This window comes from Phyllostomus hastatus, unplaced genomic scaffold, assembly GCF_019186645.2.
Source record: "Phyllostomus hastatus isolate PE091 unplaced genomic scaffold, TTU_PhHast_1.1 phas_contig_34, whole genome shotgun sequence".
Taxonomy (NCBI): Eukaryota; Metazoa; Chordata; class Mammalia; order Chiroptera; family Phyllostomidae; genus Phyllostomus; species Phyllostomus hastatus.
This window is the reverse complement of record NW_025333857.1, coordinates 65,279,073-65,299,619: the sequence shown is the minus strand read 5'-3', so window position 1 is coordinate 65,299,619 and position 20,547 is coordinate 65,279,073.

Sequence of the window (20,547 nt, the reverse complement as noted above, 5' to 3'; positions counted from 1 at the left end):
CAAATGTTTATACATATTTAATGCATTTAATCCCCATAAGAGCCCTGGGAGATAGGTGCTATTGTTGTCTCCAGTTTATCAGGGAGGAAACTACAGCAAAGAGAGATTGAATCACTTGTGTGTAAGGCCACACTACTATCAAGTGTCTGAGCTGGGATTCGAACCGTGGCAGCCTGAACCTAATACTATTTTCATACCCATTTGCTACATCACCATTCCAGGCATTTTTATGCCCATTTTCACATGAGTTAATTCAGCAAATTACTTCTTCAAAGTCAGAGAGAGGAAGAGACCCTGGCTTGCATGATGATAAGACTTAGGCTCTTCACAATTTTCCTTTATGCTAAGGACAAGATTCTGACCGTGACTAGGAACAAATGAAACTTCAATCAAATGTTTTAAGGGTGAAAGTAATAGTAATAACTATAGCAAACATTTATTGGGCACACATGTGCCAGGAAATTTGTATGTGTTACATGTATTACATGCATTCACAAGTGCAAATAACCGTTATGGAAACCTATAGAGAAGTACTATTTTTATCCCTGTTTTACACATGAGGAAACTGAGTCTCAGAGATATCCCAAAACTAGTAAGGAAAAATTCCAAAATTAGGTATTTGGCAGCTGAGCCGTGAAGCATGTTGTTGTCGCCACGCCACTCAACCGCCTCTCCCCCATAAGGGGAAGCTGATCCCCGGAGCCGAAAGCGCTTTTTTCTGCCCCATCCCCAGCTCAGTCTGTGTACTCAGTGGTGTCCTGGGGCAGTTTTAAAAGCATTCCAAGGCTTCACCCTTGCAAGCAATTCTCAGCTAACCTTTCCGAGAGCAAGCTGCCGCAGCAGATTCCTTCCCAGGTTAGTAGAAAGCCCCAGGCCTCAGAAGAGCAGGTGCTTGCCTAACCCGTGTCACCTGCATCTGATCGATGGCATTTGCCTTGGGGAGAAGCGCAGTCTGGTTGACACCTTCTCCCTGATTCAGCCGGGAGCAGCAGCAGGAGAGCCAGGGGCCTGCGGGTGAAGGGGCCAGAGTCTGCTCCTCTTCCAAGAGCACAGGAGGAAGACATGGCGCCCCCCCACGTACACCCCTTGTGAATGCGTGGGGCTCTGTTGTGCTCTAGGAAGGCCACCAGCCCAGCAATGCCACCATGGCTGGCCCTAGATTCATGGCCGGTAATGAGAGGAGCTCAGGGGCTCCCTTTCCATAGATGTCTCCACTTTCAATCTTGTCTTAGGGTCTGAAATCCTCCTCACATCCCCCCTCCCCACCCATTGTCAAGTCTTTGGGTAAAGCATAAAGCTCCTTGTATTAATCAGCGTTCAGGCTGACAAAGCAGAAGCAGAGAGAAGCAGAGCCAGTGGTGTGTGTGTGCATGTGTCTGTCCATCCGTCTCCAAGGCAGGCCAGCAGACTGAAACTTCTAGAGCAGGACCCACAGTCCCTTGATGGGATAGGATTACTTCTTCCTCAGAAAAACCTTGGTCTTGCTCTTAAGGCCTTTCAACAGATCAGATGAGGGCCCGCCCAGATTATGGAGGACAATCTCCTTTGAAGTCAACTGCTTATGCATGTTAACCACTTCTACAAAACACCTTCATAGAAACACCTGCATTAGTATTTAATTGCATAACTTAGTCTAGCGCAAGTTGGCATATAAACTAACCATCATACTCCTTGTGGTGCTGGTGGTTACATCACACTCAGTGTGGTGTAATGGAAAGTGGCTATAACTCTGACTTTCTGTTATCTTGGACAAGTCCTTTTTTTCTTCTCTGAAACTCAGTGTTAAGCTCTGTGGAGTGGGTGGAGCAAAGAAAGTAAAGCATGAGGAAGACACAAGAATTGTCTATAGGTATTTGAAACTGTTGGCCTTGGAAGGAATCCAGAGGCTTATTCAGAGGGTAGGACCAGGGCCATTTCAAGGAATGCAAATTTAGGCTTGATAAAGAAAGTGTGTCACACAATGAGATTCCACTGTAAGAGGTGCTGCCTTATAATATAATGACCCCCTTGCTCAGAAGAGTTTAAACAACAATTGAAGGAGGATTTATTAGGGAGAGAACGGTGTTGAAAGTATTATATTTTGGACTAGATATCCTTAGCAATGCCTTTCAGTGTGATTATTTTTCAAAGCTAGTAAGCCTTATTTTTTCCCTTTTTCCCCTCTGCACTCTCCCTGGCCCCCAAAGTTTGCCAACTGACTTGGTAGGCAACATAAAATGTCAACAAATCCTGGAATAAGTATTACTCATTGGCACCCATCAGATGCATTCTCTAGGTTTATCCATGAGATTAACTATTACCAGATCCATTAGAACAATATAGATACTCTCACCCAGCAAAAGCACCAAAAGATGAGGCACAAGAACATTTTTGATTTGATGGGTGACACTGGGTTTAGTAAAGCAGATACAGATGGCTGCTATATGCACAACATTGCTTTGCATGATGTTTCAACGTGGCCCCTGGCCCTCACGTGGTTACAGAGTGAAATACACGGCAGCCTATGACAGATGCACTGCGAGAACTGCAGTTTTATGGGACCATGCTTAGGGACAAATTAATTGTAAGGAGGACAAAGAACTCCATTTTTATGGATGGGCACTTTTAGCTAAGATTGAAGATGGAAAATCTCGGACAGGACGGGTGTTCTAGAAAAAGGCGTGATGAATGGAGAGTGCAAGTTGGTTGAGACAGGTTAAGTAGGAATGTGCTGAGCTGGTTCTGGACACAGAAAGAGAGATTGCAGGGGCTGCGGGAATAGCAATGATGTGGTTTGTGCAGAACTGGAAGAGAAGACGGGGTCCAAAATAAAGGGGGAGGTTGAAAGTGGCAATTTCTACTTCAAGAAATTACCAAGGGACAGTTTTCTATCAGGTTTTTCCCTGCTACCCGTAAATGCCTCATATCGGAAGGTACAGCAGGGACTTGCCGTGTGGCCTAAGACACCTATGGCCTTCATCACCTCTGGGGCCTTGTTTTCCCAACCTGTGAGAAGCGCATAACATTTCCCTGCTCAACAGATTCTCACGGGTACTGCTCGGTAAGCTGTACACCTACCTCCCTGCAAACACTCCCGTACTCAGGGACAGATCCTGTTGGCCCTGGGGGAATTTACAGCAGCTGGTGACCAAGTCCAAAGTCAGCTACATTTTGCCATTAAAATGGCAGTGGTGGTGGGGTCGACATGGAGCCTGGTGACAGAGACATCCACCTTGCAGCCATCAAAGCTGTGTGCCGGGCGTCTGTGGAGCATGTCAGCTGCTCGGGTTGTTCAGTGTGAAATTTAATTTGAGCTCCTGGGTGAGCAGGGAGGAGGGCGTGAAAGATATGACACTGGTTAATTTCATGTTTTACAGGCCCAACAACCCCGAAAGTACATTTCTTGGCGAAAACCGAGAATGTGCAGGCCACTGCATGCAATGATACACAGTCCAGGGGGGAAATAAAGATAGCAAGAGACAGAGAAAAAAAAACATAAAAAAAATATCATTTCCTGAAATCAAATAAACTCAACAGCCTTCCATCTCAATGGGTTAGATTGACAGGCAGAGAGAAAAAGGCGAAAGAGAGTTTCTTTTAACTCTTGCCAATATCTTTTCACATAACTGCACACCCTCCTTAGCCTGGCATTCGAAGCCCCTAGCCTCTGCCCTAATCCATCTTTCCCTAGGCAGATCTGGTTTTTATCTTAGTCTTGCTCAAAATCTTTCTTGCCTCCTTGTAGACTATAGCATAAAACACAAGCATCTAATCGTAGCACAAAATGCCCTCACAGTTGTAGGTCCCTGGCCTTCTTCACCGTGTTCTTCAGAGCTCATCCCCACCCAATGCCTGCTCCACCAGCAACACTGATTGATGGGTGCCCAACTCTGCTGGCTTTTCCACATCTCTCTGCCTTTGTAAGTGTAAGTTCTTTCTCTTAGAAGTCCGTCTGCTTTGGATCTTTCCTTGATTTCAGAGAGATTCAGGCCGTCTAGAGAACAGCTAAAAGCCAAGAGTTTGGCATCAAGCAGACCTGATACTGACTACTTGATACACTGAATACTGGCTTCCATTCCATCCTATCTGCACGACCGTGACAAAGCTATTCACTTTCTCTCTCAGTTTGCAAAAAAGATGAGAGAATGCTCCCTACCTTTTCTGCTTGTTATGGGGATTCATTTGGTTAATGTATATACATTTTGGAACACAATGCCTGGCACACGAAAGTACTCAGTAAATGGCTTATTTTCATTACCATTTTAGCTCAAATATTATTCCTCTGTGGAACTTTCTTTGATTCCCACATGCAGACTTAGGCGCTATTTCTATCATTCCATGAATGATTCAGTGGCACCTTGAATGTGCTTCAATGACTGTAATGATTGCATTAAATGTTGTATTTAATAGTCACTTGTGTGTATCTCTCCCCATCATTACACTATATTTGTGGGTGCATGGATCAAATTTGGCCATCTCTAAATGCCCCGTGCTTAGCCAAATGCCTAACACAAAGTAGTTCTTTGGTACACGCTGTCTGAATTAATTAAAGTTAGAGTGAATGAGTAGTCATAGGCCTGGTCATTCTGCAAGGCCTGGGTCAAGTGCCAGAGCTCCTGTGAAGTCTTCTCTGACCCTATGAGTAGAACAAAAGATCTCCTTCTGTGACATGTCTTATTTATACCTGTCGAGCCATTAGTAGGGGACCTGGAACATGGTAAGAACTCAGTACGTGTTCTTATTCTTCATCATCATCATCACCACCATAATCATCATCATCATCATTCACTTCCATCTCTGTGTTATTATTACTCCCAGGACAGCTGACATTTGGGATTTCATTATGGATAGGGTAGCCACGGGACTGGGTTCAGTGCCCAAACTGCATAGACAAATGCAGTTTGTGTCAGGAGCCCCTGGAAGACTGTCCACAGTGGCTACACAAAATCAATATCCAGGAGAAGCTGCAAAACAAAGAAACAAGAAAACCAAAGTTCTTTACCTGGATGGATATTCATGAGCAAGGGGGCATGTGTCAGCTTGTGAGAATATTATCATAGGCTTTGCTTCTGCTTAGGAAGCTATCAATTAATTGAGAATTTTGGAACAAAGAAAGGCTTTGAAACCATTCCAGATAAATAAAGCAGGAGGTAAAGATAACTATTGGATTGGTGCATGTATATTTGGAACTATTTGTAGAGAGTGTATGGATGTGAGAGAAAACAAGATAACACAATTTTGTGTGCATCGATTCCGTGCCAGGTGCTCTTCTAAACACTTCACATGTATTAACTCATTTAGTGAGAACAACAACCCTACAAGGTAAGTATTATTGTTTCCATTTGAAATATGAGACTCAGATGCAAAGAGGAACTTGCTCAAGGTCAAATGGCCAGTAAGTGGTGAACCTGGGTTTGTGCCTGGACAACTGACCCCAGAGCTGATGTTGTCAGTGTCTGTAGAAGGGATCTGTGTGTATTAGGAATAGCTGAGAGGCATGTGTGTGTGGTGTGACTTTTAGACACATAGTGAACACCTACTATGTGTCAGGCCCCGTGCCAGGTTGGTTAATAAGGTGACACCAAAATAAATAGAAGGACCCAGTCCTGCTTTCACGTAGCTCACAGGATGTTGAGAGAGCAGGCAGACCTGACGGTAGATATCAAGGAATTTAATTCAGTTTAATAAACTCCTTTTACCATTAATTTTGTGTTAGTACTATGCCTGGCCCTGGAAAATAATGAGGAAGACATGAACCAGGCATTTAAGATGCTCAGAGAGTGTCAGAACATAGTGAGTTTTATGATAAACAGGCCAAATGTCGCATGTCTTTGCATGCTGACTTTGTCACTGTAGAAACTCAAAGTCTACTGTGTTGAGCCCATTGCGTATTACCCCAGCCTCTGACTACTTTGTTGGATCCTTAGAAGGAATGTCCTTGAAGTGTGGGTTTGGGTCCTCAGTATCTGCCCCACCTCAGCGACTGGGACTTTTCCAGGCTCTGGGCCACTGAACCTGCCTTGTCCTATGTGGGTATCCAGGTTGCTAAGGAACAACACACCAGTTACTGTGTCCCCTGTGCCCAACCTCCTCTTCTAGACAAAATTCTCCCACTTACAGGGGCCTGCTATTTGGGGGTAGACACTAATTGGATCAGGTATAATCACTTGACATAGAAGAATTAATTCATTGGCTGGTAGTGAAGCATGAAATAGCTTGTCCTGGGAGGGTGAGCTGAATCTATCAAATTTCTTCTTGGAGAATGAAAACCAGAATGGCAGAAAGAATGTGTTAGTTGGAGGCAGACAGGGAAACAGACTTGTTGGGTTAGTAGTGGGGCCCTCGCATAAGAATCCAGGAGGCTGAGTTGGCTGCATTGCTGCACGGTCTGCCACCTTGAAGCCAGGATAGCCAGCAGTCCCTGGACTTCCCACTGTGGGTCCCTGAAGAAAGTGCCCAGATTTGAACGCGCTCCACTGGTTGACTCTCCCTGGAGCTAGGATTGGTGGACTGGACCACACCCTTCCTGTTCTAGTGGGTGGGGAGAGACTAAAGGAGACTAATGTCCACAGGCCCTCCCTAGGAACCTCTGCTGACTCTGTTGATGAGCGTCCTTCTCCTACACACAGGCACAAACACGTACACACACCGTTTCTCCTCCCTCTGCTCCGGCCTCATCCTGTGCCTTTCTCTCTTTAACAGTTTATACAGGTGGCTAACCTCACAGGTTTATTGGGTGTTCCCTCTCCTGAAGATAGCAAAAGCACTTCAAGAGAGCTGTGTAGGGGTAAAATAACAAAGTATTTACTGAGCATCTACTGTGAGCAAAAGCTACAGAGATCACACTAATGCCCTGTAGAACCTCCCAGACTTGTGAGGGAAACGGCAGACACACAATTACAGTGGAGGATGCCGGGAGCTTGGTGGAAAGGAAACAGGGAGGGTAGGTGTGAGGAGATGCTGTGGGCTTATCAAGGAAGTCACGGGGTGGGGGGGGGGAGGTGACACATGAGCTAAGTCTTTAAAGATATTAGAGTTTCTTAAAGCAAAAAAACAAAAAGCCAGGACATCCTTAGAGATGGGAACAGCATATGCAAACACTTGAAGTTGCAAGAGAACTCAGCAGTTCTGAGAACAGCAGAGAGGAAGCTGCAGAGATAAGCAGGAGAGTTTCTAAGGGACTTTGATAGCCCCCAGGGGAGGCTGCCTTTTCTTGAGTGCTGTTGGCTGACTTGTAGCAGCAGGTGGCCGGCAAGTTTGGTGATAGTATGGGGCCTGGATCAGGGGTGGACTCCTGGTGGCAGGAGCTCTAGCAAAGTTCTGTTGAGCTGCTGAAAGTTTATAAACAGGGACTGACTTCAGCAGAGATGGTGTGTGTGTGTACGTCTTCCCAGGGAGGCAAGGTGTGTGAGCAGGTGGCTTGATATCAGCTAGATCTGGGTCCAATCCCCACTCTGCCATAGCCTGAATGTGCGGCTCTGGGGAAGTTCTGTCATTTCTCATAGCTTTAGTTTTTTTTTTTTTTATCTGTAAATTGAAAAAGGAGCCTTGGAAATATCAATTGTGAAAGGCATTGGTATATTTCTTGGTATATTTTAAAATGCCATTCATATGCTGCTCATTATTTATTGGTTAATTATAAGGAGGTGAAGTTGTATGAGTGAGTGAGTGAATGAGTGTTTGTGCTCATAGATGAAGGAGGTTTTGTGCAATTTTGTGGGTGAGTCTGAGAGTAGCTGGGATCCAGGTGTAAGTGGAAACACTCTACTGAAAAGCCTGATTCTCATTCTCCATAAAACTTAAAACCACCTGCTCTCTTGAGACCATCTTGTAGACAGGCGGGGGCTGACACCATGCAGCCTCAAGTTCTCTTCATTTAGCCAAAGCCTCGGGTGTAAACAGGTATGTAGACACTCTCCACACTTTCATCACTATAACCTCAAGGTTCTTTCAGAGACATAGTACCTCTCAGGGCAGAAATGACCTTTGGGGTGCCTCTGTCCGATGCCCCACTTTCCTGACCTTCTCCTGCTTGCAGATTCTGGCGAGGGAGCTCGGGCCCCACCCTAAGAGCTGGCCTCACCTCTCCCACTCTCTCTCCTCCTACTCACTCCAGGCCCACAAGGCTCTCCTAGTATCTGTTTGGCTTGTGTTGAGTGACGTGCTCTTTCCTTCTTCCATCGGGGCCTGTCTTCCCTTACTGTGCCTCCTTCCTGGAACGTTTGTTCCTGCCCACCTCACCCAGCTGAACCACACTCACCTTTAATGCCCCACATACACATCTCATCCATCCCAGAGGCCTTTCCTAACCCTTTAGCCCGACAGTCTGGCCAGCTTACCCTAACTCTCATAGCACCCTGCTTTTCTCCCTCACCACATGTAGTTGCTTATACAATCAGTTTTGTGATTTTTAAATAGCTGTCATTCTCCATAGACCAGTGCTTGTCAACATATGGTGAGTTAGCTCCCAAGAGACACTCAGTAACATCTGGAGACAGTTTTGGTTGCCACAAGTGGTGGGTGGTATTTCTAGTTAGAGATATTGCCACGTGCCCTGTAATATACAAGATTGGCCCCCTCCCAACAAAGAATTTTCTGGCCCAAAATGTCAATAGTGCCATAGTTGAGAAATCCAGCCACCCATAGATGGGCTTGACATGGATAGATATGTTCGCTAGTATGTTCTTGTCCTCGTGTTCTGCACTGGATCACATGCACATTGGCCAATTTGTAATTGATGCTCAATAAGTATCTGTGGACTGATAGGCACATACACCCTTGCATCCAGCTTGTGAGCAAACTTGTGGTCATACAGACCTCCTTTTCAATGGTCATGGCTATTCTGTGTATAGGACTCCACACCCTTAGATTATGATTCTAATGCAAATATATACATAACATGCACACACCTCCTTCTACCTAATGTGTAATTTACCTCTTCCTCATCAAGTAAGTCGTCTTACCCCCTTCCACCTATTCCCCACACCAACCCAACCCCCACGTGCACACGGATACCTGTGTGTGAATATGTGCACCTGCACGGGGAGCTGGCACACTCACACCCACCTGTACCTTTTCTCATGAGACACGTCAACTCTGCAGCAGAGGCTTTCTCTTTTACATCCCATGAAACAGGCTCAAAACAACAGGCCTGCACAGATGCACAAGAACACATACAGTAGCACAGAAGACCAGAAGGCAAGGCTGGGGGTGGCAGAGGCCCAGTGTACTTAGCAAAGCCTTCCTGTGGCTCCGTGCAAGCCACGGGACTGTGAAAATGTATGCCATTAAAACTAGATCTGAAACCAGACTTCAAGCAGCGGCATCAAATCCAACTCCGATAAAAACCCCCTACCTCTCTCTCTCGGCCCCTCTCTCTTTCTCACACACTCTCTCTCTTTCTCAGAACATACAGCTTTACACATTTTCTTTTAGAAAAAAGTCAAACTTCAGAAATAATTTTAATCAACATCATGCCAGTGTGGGCTGAGGGTGAAATAGGATATTAATGCTTTTATCTCTGCTGGGGACATGACTAACTTCACCACTGATTCCATTCGAAGTCGCACCCCAGGTGTGTTCCCATAGCATTTCTGCATTAAGCAGCTGCGAGACCAGGTCTCACATCTTTTATTATCTCAGCGAAGCTGCACACTCTGAGTGGTGGGGCTGTAATGAAAAGATCCAATACCCCATTAGCACAGCTAAATATTTGACTTCTAAACTCAAGTGGAAAATGAAACTCAGAGCCCGGAGAGGAGCAGGGAGAGGGTTGCAATGTCAGGGAGCCCAACCACAATTCCTTTCTTTTAGTAGCACTTCCCAGTTTACAAAGCCTTGCGGATGTGGGTTTTCACTGAATTTCCACACCTGTTTAGCCATCACCATCCCTACTTCCTAATGAGGGGACTGGGGCTTGGAGAGATGAAGTGACTTGTCCAGACCCCAGGTGGCCCACCTCCAGGCAGTCATGGTCTCTAAATGCCACAGGAGCCTTTGATCTATGTTGGCTCCCTTTCCTGCCCCACCCTCTGGCCCAAACTTTCGGTGTTATATTGAGGATTTTCTAAACAGAAAATATGATTTCCGTTTCATATATGGAGAAACCTACCCTCCTTCTTCTCGTCTTGCCTTGCTTCTTCTCTGCCTCCCTTCCAACAACAACAACAACAAAATATGGAACCCCCCAACCCTGCCCACGTACCATGTGCCAATTCTGTGCCGGATGCTTGGGATGAAGAAGGGAGCAGACCGGTGCCCTCCCTGTCACCAGGGAGCTTCCCGTCTATGAGGGGACTTATGGGGGCAAGTATGCGTGTCTTCCTAAGAGAAGAACATCAAAGCTGAAATTCAACTGGGAATCAGCCATGAGAAGGGAGGGAGGGTAGACAGAGAGTTTCCTAGAAGAAACTACATATGCAAATGCTCAAAAGTGTAAGGCGGCACGCTGACGTGAGTCACAGAGAGAAGTTCATTGTGTCTGGCAGGGGAAACCAGAAGTAAATTGTCCAGCAAAGTAGGCAGTGGCTAGATTTTCAAGGGGTTAACACAGAGGAGAGTTGGTGGAAGCGCTGGGAAAGGACAGGACTTTCTCAAGTTTTATTGGATAAACTATCACTCGAGGAATGCAGATTCTGATTCACTAGGTCTGGCAGGGAACCTGAGATTCCGCCTTTCTAACAAGCTCTTGTGTGATGGCCAAGGTGTAGCCCACTGACCCTGCTGGGTAAGAAGGCCAAGATCTGTGCCAACTTGGGGGCTGTAGCCATATGTGGCTAAGGAGCAATTGAAATGTGGCTGGTTCAAATGGAGATGTAACCTGAGTGGAAACTGCACATCGATTCCAACTACTCTGTTAGAAAAAAGAGTGTAAAAGTATCATTAGTAACTTTTTTATTGTTCGCATGTTGAAATGATATTTTGATGTTGGATTAAATAAAATACGTCATTAAGATGAAGTTCACATGCTTTTACTTTTTGAATGTGGTAATAAAATGTTAATTACATAATATTAATTACAGGGTCACCTATTGTGGATATATTGATTTAAATAAAATGATTAAGATTGATTCTACCTATTTCCTTCTACTTTTCTAAATGTGGGTCCTAGGAAATTTTAAGTCACATCCTGTGACCTAAATATGTGGCTCACATCATTTTTTTGCTGGAATGCACTGCTCTGGTCTCCTCCTCTGCCACGGTTTATTCACCCATTGTTCCTTTAATACGAGGGGCACCTGCCGACCCTGAGACCTGTCTCCACTGCTCCCCTGCTTAGAAGGGCCTCCTAATTCTAAATATTAGCAAACTTGCTCATCAAAAACTGTCAGTTCACCTTGAGCAGAGTATCCTAATTTTTTTAAATTTTATTTTAATTGTTGTTGAAGTACAATTTTCTTTTACTCCCATTCCAGCCCACCCACCCCGCCCTCTCCTCCTCCCTCCCATTTCCCCCTGCCCCTAGTTTTCTTTCTTTTTATGTTTTTTGAAATCATGGAGGAACTGATGGCCTAACCCTATTTGGTTCTGATTTAAATACTACCCCCCAGGGAATTGTAATGAGTAGTCAAGGTTCAATACACTAAAGGAGTTAGATTTAATACATTCTTGTTTTGTAAGTGATTAAAACAAGGCTCAGAGATAGATATTTAGTTAAGGTCACACAGCAATCCAGGTTTATTGATTCTTGTCGCTAATCAATTGCTCCTTTGTAGCCTAGTGTGGATGTCATTCACCCTGGGCTAGCCTGTGTTTCTGCTTCAGTGGTATTTCCATTTGAATGCCTTTGTCATCCTTGGAGGGAACTGGAGCAAATGGGCTCCTGAAAAGGTAGAAAAATACCCCCTGTGACCACCACCTCTAACAGACAGTGGGGGGCCAAGGCCATATGCCAAGTGGATAAATGCCCACATGGTGTTCACACACACACATACACACAGTTACCCTCCCCCCCAGAGATGACTTTATGTATAGTTTCATTTGTAAATTATGTAAAAAAAAAAACCCCTGCAAAACCTGGGGGACTTCATGAACTTGAGGCTGCTGGTGAAAGGCCCATTGGGCCCCAAGGACAGGCCCCACCTGGGACACCCGACAGGCTGCCACCTGGTTTGCCAAATCCCTGTTTTGGTTACAGCTCATCCCCAAAGCTGGTGTCTGTGGACTGAACAAGAATTTCCCTCTGTTTCCTTCTGTGATCCCTGAGGGATCGTCTTAATTACAATCTGCTAAGGAATTTCTGCGGGTCTCCGGGCGGCTGCGCTGACAGCACAGCCCTGCGGCCTTCACTTGAAGGCCCTCCCCTCCCCCTCCTCTGTGAGTGCATATTTTAAAGTTTGACACAGTATATTTAGAGGCCTCTTCGTTCATTTGAATCCTCCCTAAACACCCTTCTGGGCAGGAGTAGGGTTTGGAGAAATGTTGTCTAATGACGCCTAATAAATCAGAAGGTGGAGGCTGACATCTGATGGGACATTTCGCACCTGGGCGTCATCACTCCAGTTCCGTAAAACTCTAGACCTGGGAAGGGCTTTTGATGTCATGGTGTTCAATCCCCTTCTTGCATGGATGGGGGGACCTCGGCCCAAAGGTGAGGTGACTTAGTCAAGGCTACAAAGACAATAGCAGGGCAGGAAAGACAGTCCCCTCACCGGCCTCCCGCCCGCCTTCATGACCGCTGGGTGCAATGTTGTTAACATAAGACCCGAGCAACGGTGACCTCAGCGTTCTTCGAGCGACCAGAGAAGCCAGCAGGAGCAAAGCATGACTCTGACGTCCAACCTGTTTACAGTCAGCGTTAATTTATAAGTGCATTTGGAGGGGTGATTTCCAGTGCTTTCCCTGCCCCGACTCATGCAAGACGGGGATTGAACAAGATGACTTCGAAAGCCCTTCCCAGGTCTGGAAGTTTATGGAACTGGAATGATGAAGCCTAGGAATGAAATACCCCATCAGATATCAGCCTCAAACAGCCTTCTGATATATGAAGAGTTATTAGACAACACTTCTCCAAACCCCCCCCTCATGGTGCTACATGGGCTTTCATCCTTGAAGGACTTTTTTGCTTCCTGCTTTGTCTCTGTAACACCTCTGTCCGATAGAAGGATAATGTGAGTCACATCTGCTGGCCACATTTGTAATCTTGAATTTTCTAGTAGCCACTTGAAAAAAGTAAAAAGGAACAGGTGAGTATGATTTTAATACTATATTTTTGTTGAATGAATGTATCCAAAATGTTATTTCAACATGCAGTCAATAGAAAGTAGTATTAATGAGATACTTTGCTTTATTCTTTTTCTTTTTAAAAATATTTTATTTATTTATTTTTAGAGAGAGGGGAAGGGAGGGAGAAAGAGAGAGAGGGAAACTATGAAATGTGAGAGAAATATTGATTGATTGGTTGCCTTTCACACGCCCTCAACCAGAGACCTGGCTTACGACCCAGTCATGTGCTCTGACCGGGAATTGAACTGGTGACCCTTCTGTTCACAGGCCAGTGCTCAATCTGTTGAGCCACACCGGCCAGGGCACTTTGTTTTTCTTCATATTAAGTTTTTGAAATCCAGTGTGTGTTTTGTATTTACTGCACAATTCAGTACAGGGTGGCTTCATTTCAGTGTACCAAAGCCACATGCGTCTAGTGGCTATCATATGAGACAGTTCAACCTCAGCGCTTAGAAAAGTGCCTGACACATAGTAGGAACTCAAAAAAGTATTTATGAATGAAAAACGGATTGGAATAGCCATCTCCTAGATTAGCTAACACAGTTAGCTGGTATCAGAGAAGGGAAATCAAGGCCAGAGAGTAACAGTGACTTTCTCTGTAGTAGTTCAATTAGCTGCCTTCCTCCAGCACTAGGAAGGAAGTGCAGAGCCCAGACGGGGAGCAGGCCCAGCCTACCCTTGACCGTGGTTCCCAATGCTCAGCATAACCCCTGACATATACCAGGTGTCCAGGAAACGTGTGCTGAGGGAAATGTCACCTCACTAATTGGTAAGAGAGCAGAGTAGAGAACCTGGGGCTCCTGCCTCCTGCCTGGGGCGCACTTCTCTGTACCCTGCTGTCATGAAAATTGATTTATATTCAGGACCTGGGAGAATGCATAACAATTGCATCAAGGCCATGCTGGTGGGGTGCGGATGCTGAGGCCGTGATTACTGTTTAAATTTCTTTGTGAATAGGTGTCCAGTGGACACAGTTGGAACTCATTGTGTCAGGATCTGAATGTGCCTGCAGTAGGGATGCTGGATGCCATTTACAGAGCGGAAGACAGGCGCCTGCTACCCTGTTTCTTTTAAACAAACATATGCTTTGGGATGTGCCTGGAGCTCACTGGACTCCAAAGCTGCACTCCTCATCCCCACGATGTCGGAGCTAGAGAAGCATACCTCTGTGATTCCCTACCCCTTTGACAGGATCTCAGATATCTCCGTTCTCCTGGTCCTTTGGGGCCCAGCTGAGGGCGATGCTGGTGACCCCTTCCCAGGCTGCCCCGTGCAGCCAGGAGCACTCTCTCTCCCCCGTCTGCTGTGACAGAGCCGCACTCCCATCTCTCCACCTGCTTTAGTGCTCTCCACCTTGTCTCGCAGCAAGACTGCACTCCGCGGCAGAAGTTGTTTTTCAGAATCCAACACCACATAACCCTAATCTGAACTCAAAGCGACCTTGCTTCCCAGACTTCAGGTGTCTGCACATCGCCTCCAGTTCTTTGTCGTTGCTGTCGTTGCACTCCCGGTGATTCATTCTCTTTAAATCTGTCTGCCTGCTGAAGTTAGGTGAGTTTTTAAAAGAAAACCGTAATATCTTTGGGAAAAGCATGATGTGCACGCTACATATGTTCTCCATATAAAAATACATAGCTATTTTACTCTCATCAAAATAGAGTGAATATTCACATGTAGCTCTGCGTCTCTGTGCATCTCCTACATCCAGCTGTGCCTCTACCACTGACCCACGTCTCACTTGTAAGACATTTTTTCCTAGGGCCTCATCCTCATCAGACAGTAAGAAAACCGAGTGTCTGTGAGGGGCCGGCTGTGTCCCCAGGCTGGTCTCACAGGATGTTGATGGCAAGGCCGGCTCAGACCTCAGACCAGCTGGCTCTAGACCAGACGTCCATCAGCATATTTTCCTTCAGCCGCGCAGCCAGCACTGAACTCCATGCCTCTGGTGCTTTAAGAAAACAAGGCCTTTCAGGTCATAGGTTCAGATCCCAGTTGCACATTTGCAGCTGCTTGAGTTTACACCAAGCGCTCAGTCCTCCCTGGTGCATATCCCTCCCGGAGATGGAGATGCTGCGAGTCCTGGAGTTGAGGAGATACTGGCATGTGGACGGGGCTGACTTCAGACCCTGCCTCACACGCCCCCGGGTTCTGTCCAGTGCCAACAAAAGCATGATGCCCAGGCTCTTTTACATGGTATAGTAGCTGCATTAAAAAAAGGAACAGGTGAAATATATTTTACTTAACCCATTATATTCAAAACCATCTCATTTCAACATGTAAACAATGCAAAACTCTTAATAAAATAATTTCCCTTTTTCACATTAAATTTTCCAAATCCAGTGTGTATTTTATACTTAATGCATATCTCAATACAAAGTGTAAATTCTCATAAAAAAAAACTTGAGCCAGATTTGGATTTTATAAGTTATATAATTGGAAAAGTTGAGTCTTAAACCTGAGTTTTCCGAACATATTGAAAATTGTTTCCTTAGCAATTTTTGAGTATTCGCTTTTAAGTGGAAAGTTAAGTGATATCCAATGAAATAAAATTAAAAATTGGACTTCTCATATCACACTGGTGATATTCCAAGCTCCCAGTACCCTCATGTAGCTACTAGCAGCTACCGTATCAGACTGCACAGGCCTAGCATTTTACCTTGTTTTCACATTTACTCTCTTGTAAACACCGTCATTACATGTATGTTGAATTTAAACGTCTTCAAAATACTTGCACCTGTGATGGCATATTTGCTCATCACAGCCACTGAAGAGACAAGCTGGATGGATGTTAATGTCTCCGCTGTAGAAATGGCAGAAAGAACGCTCCGAAAGGCTCAATGGCCGGCCTGCTGTCACATAAGCGGTAAATCACACAGCCAGGTCTGGAAGTCAGGGTTGCCAATTTCCTGAACAGGGCTCTGCTCAGAATCCTTAATGAAAATTCCAAATTCACCTACATCTGAACAGCAGTTGGATCTAAAGACCAGCCTATCAAATTTATTTCTTTAAAATACCTGCTTTATCACATAGTTGGTGTTATGTATTAATAGTTTGTGCCCATATTTTTTTTAAGCTAAAGGGAAGGGAGATGAGTTTATTGCCAAAATGCTGAACTAATTAATTCTGCTGTAGGATCACTTCAAAGCTTCATTTTAGCAGGTATATTATTTAAGCATCAGATAACTGATTTGTTAATAACTCTGTTCTTCCTCTAGTGAGTATAATTTTCTTTTTGGGGTTCAAAAAGGTAAATTTTTCACAGCACAGAGGCCTGATTGCAGCGTTCAGTCTTTGCTAAGGTCTATTCTTCTATGAGGTTTTCTGGTTTTCCTTCTCTTTTCTTCCTTTCCCCCAGGTTGCAGGGTGTGTGGGAGTGCTAATCTATATAGGATCATTTTTTCCTTCTTCTCTGTTTGTGTTCCTTTGACTGTTTTCTCTTGCAAAGGCAAATACAATAATAACATCTTACTTTCTAAAGCTCTTTTCATCCTGATCGAGTTCCGAGCACCACAGAACACATTGCATTTCAAAACTTATGGAAATGCAGTCTTACAGGTTACAAATTTAGACAACATGAAAAGTCAGACACACAGGGCTCTTGAAGCACATTAGTTCGCTCACAACATGCTCTGTCCTCCGAGCAGCTACAATTAACCGTCTCTGAGCTAAGCTAAAGGTAGCACAGACCCTGTTAAGAGAAAGGGAATGGTCTTTATTAATGTGTCTACCTTTCCGTGTGATTAGTGAGAGCCCACGCAGATCTGCTGGGTTTAAACCAGCAACGCTGGAAGAGGAGCTTGTGCTCTCACTGCGGTTTTGCAGACAAATCCAGCATTTGCATCTTCTTAAAAGCTCCTGTCCCTTTTCTCCAGGACTGAGGAGTCCATGTTGCTTTTACAGACTGTGTGAAGGCTGCCTGTAACAATTTAGAAAACTACATGCCTACCACCTCGTATGAAAGTCCTACTTAAATAATTCCAAACTATGGATACCTCTCACCCACACTGCCCAACCTGCCGCCTTAGCCACCTCCACTCTCTTGCCCTGTCCACACTGAGATTTCTGTCTGGAGCTAGCTACTTTCTGACCCCGGGCCCTCTTCTCGCTCTGTTCTCCTACCAGCACTTTTGCTGCTGGCTCCTTCAAATCTCCCAGGTCCTGGGTCAAATAGCATCTTCTCAAATGGGCTTGCTCTGTCCATCTGAAAAATGTTATCATGTTTTCCTGTACTGTTTCTCTTGCAAAGCACTGTGTGCTTTTTTTTTAATTTGTATAGTTGTGTAATTGTGTAACGTTTAGTCCTCTCCCTCAGAGTACAATTTTAGCCATAAAATTGCATGTGGATTGAAATCCGCAGGAGGCTCTTCTCAGATGCATCACCCTTGCAAAAGAGAGAGCGTGGAGGGACACACAGGGGGCTTTACTTACTGCAGATGTTGTGTTTGGGGCTCAGGAGTGATTTCTAAACTATCGTTCATGCTGGAAAGTACTTTAAAGAAGAGCACCGGTCTCCATGTCTCCTCCAGCTCATGGGTGGAGAATATCACTGCTCAGCTGGTCAGATTGATCAGAGAATGTGGCAGGATTTCGACTCATTAACTTCTCCATCCAACCACTTGACATTATTCTCTTTGGGAGCATCTTACTCAGTGCCCATGTTTATAGTTAATTTTCTTCTAACTGTACATAATGGAAAGGGAACTAAATGTCTCAGCACAAATCCCTTTTAACTATACCTTGGTCCAATATCAAGATGCGAGCTTGAGCCTGTACTCTGCTACAGCCACACGCACTTTTGGGGAGAGAGGGAGATGGAGGTCAGGAAATAGAGACAATTTACCATTTTCAGTGTCAGAACTTTCAAAGTTCCTTCAGATCAATTGCCTCATCTAATCCTCAGATCAAGCTAGAATAGAGGTTATCATCTGCATTTTTCAGCTGAAGTCTGTGGGACACAGGACAATAAAGACTCATCTGGGAAGATTGATGGGTTGTTGTAGGCACAAGAGGGATGTGTGCATGTGTGTGTGTGTTTCATGTGGGTTTCAACCCAAGTATTTGCTTGGATCTATTGGTAGTATCCGAGGGGACAGCTGTTAGGAAGGATTGAGGTTGTGTCAGAGTTTAGCCAGAAAGTGTGATGATTGATTAATAATGTCTGTCCAGGACATGGCATGGGTACTGATAAAAAGGCAGAACACATGCCATATAATTTAGAAACTTGGTAAATTGTAAGTTCCAAAGTACTAGCCACCTGTATAATCAGGATTTTGAGTCATTTAAAATGGCTCCAGATGAGCCATGAATTCTTTTTTTTAAGATTTTTATTTATTTATTTTTAGAGAGAGGGGAAGGGAAGGAGAATGAGTGGGAGAGAAACATCAATGTGTGGTTACCTCTTGCATGCTCCCTACTAGGGACCTGGCCCACAACCCAGGCATGTGCCCTGACTGGGAATTGAACCAGCGACCCTTTGGTTTGTAGGCCGGCATTCAGTCTACTGAGCCACACCAGCCAGGGCTAGACACATGGATTTTATTTATAACTCCTCTAATAATGAGCAGTGTGGTCTTCAAAAGGTCATTTTCTTCTCAAGGGTCATTATGAGTCTTTAAAATTTGACTATTGTAGTAGATGATTGGTAAGGTTTTATCTAGCTGAAATAGCCAGTGATTTTTGTAGGAAGTTTATAATGACTATATTATTAAAACATGCACAGTCATATAATAGCTTATTTGATCCTGAGATACCAGTACATTTTCCTTTTTCACTTGTATAGATTACTTGAGTAGGGTATTTACTTATATAAACAATATAACTATATAAAATGCCAATATTGATTCATTTTGTCTAAAATTTAAACCATGTCTTGTGTTTCCTCTAACACCCTTTGGGAAGCAGTCAGGTTCTCATTCTCTCTTACTCTTCATGGTGACAACAGTTGACCAACTCAGTGCATTCTGTGTACTGAACATATGCTGGTGCTTATGAAAGTGGCCCAGTAAAGAGTCAGAGAAGCAAACTCATGCAAAGAGAGGGTCAAAAGACCCTATAGTTCTTGAAGGTAGACATACATTTTCCTCCTTCCTGTGACAACAGTGAAATAACGTTATTACAGAAAGATTAGGACATGCAGAGAAGAAACAGGTGGCTTGAGTACAGAGTCCCCCATTGAGGGAACTACCTTTTCCTTGCCACCCATCGTATCTCCAGTGATTTGTAGAACATCGGAACTAATTAGTAAATAGATTTCTGAATATGTGATTAAGGAAGTGACTGGCAGTGAAAAGACAGAAAGCACAGCTAATGCTGAACCACAGAGATAATCACTGTTAATACGAAGTGCACCTCCACCTCGACTTTTTACTGACAGCCATATATGCGATTGTGTTTTTAAATCTGCTTTATTGAGGTGTAAGTCACAGGCAACAGTAGTCATCGAGTTTAAGTATGCAGTTCAATGAATGTTGACACATGTCTACAATTGTGCAATCACTTCCATAATCAAGGTTAGAATATTTTCTTCAGCCTTAAAAAATCTGTTGTGACACTTTGTAGTCGATCTCCACTGCTCACCCTGGTCCCTTTCAACCACTGAGCTGGTTTCAAGGTCGTCTGGAATCCAACAGTGTGTATAGTCTTTTATGTCTGGCTTCTTTCACATAGCATAAAGATTTTGAGATCGATTCATGTTGTTGGGTATCATTAGTTTGTTCCAGATCCATTTGTATGGTTATACAACAATTTGTTTATCCACTTACCAGTTGATGGACATACAGCTTTTGAGTTTTGCCTATTGTTACGAAGCTCTTAACGTTTAGAAGTCTTTGTGTGGACACATGTTTTTCTTTCCCTTGGGTAAATATCTAGGAATGGAAATGCAGAGTCAAATTTTAACTGTATACAGAATTGCAGAGTGGTTGCATTGTTTTTCACTCCCAGCAGCAGTATGTGAGAGCAAAACTTGCTGTTGTCATTCTTAATTTTAGTCATTCTAAACAGGCATGTGGAAGTATCTCATTGTGGTTTCAATTTGTATTTACCTAATGTCTAACGATGTGAAGCATTTTTTCCCCTGCTTATTCTGCCATCTGTATATTATTTTTGGTGAAGTATTAGTTCAGATTATTTCTTTTTTCTTTGGTTTTTCTTTAAATCTATTGCTTATCTTTTTTGTTATGGAGTTGAATGGGTTATTTATATATGCTGGTTACAAGTCTTTTATCAGATATAAACTTATCACGTATTTTCCCAATGCATAATTTTTCTTTTCATTTTCATTACAGTTATCTTTTGAGGAGCAAAGAAGTTTAATTTTAATGAGGTCCTATTTGAAAATTCTCT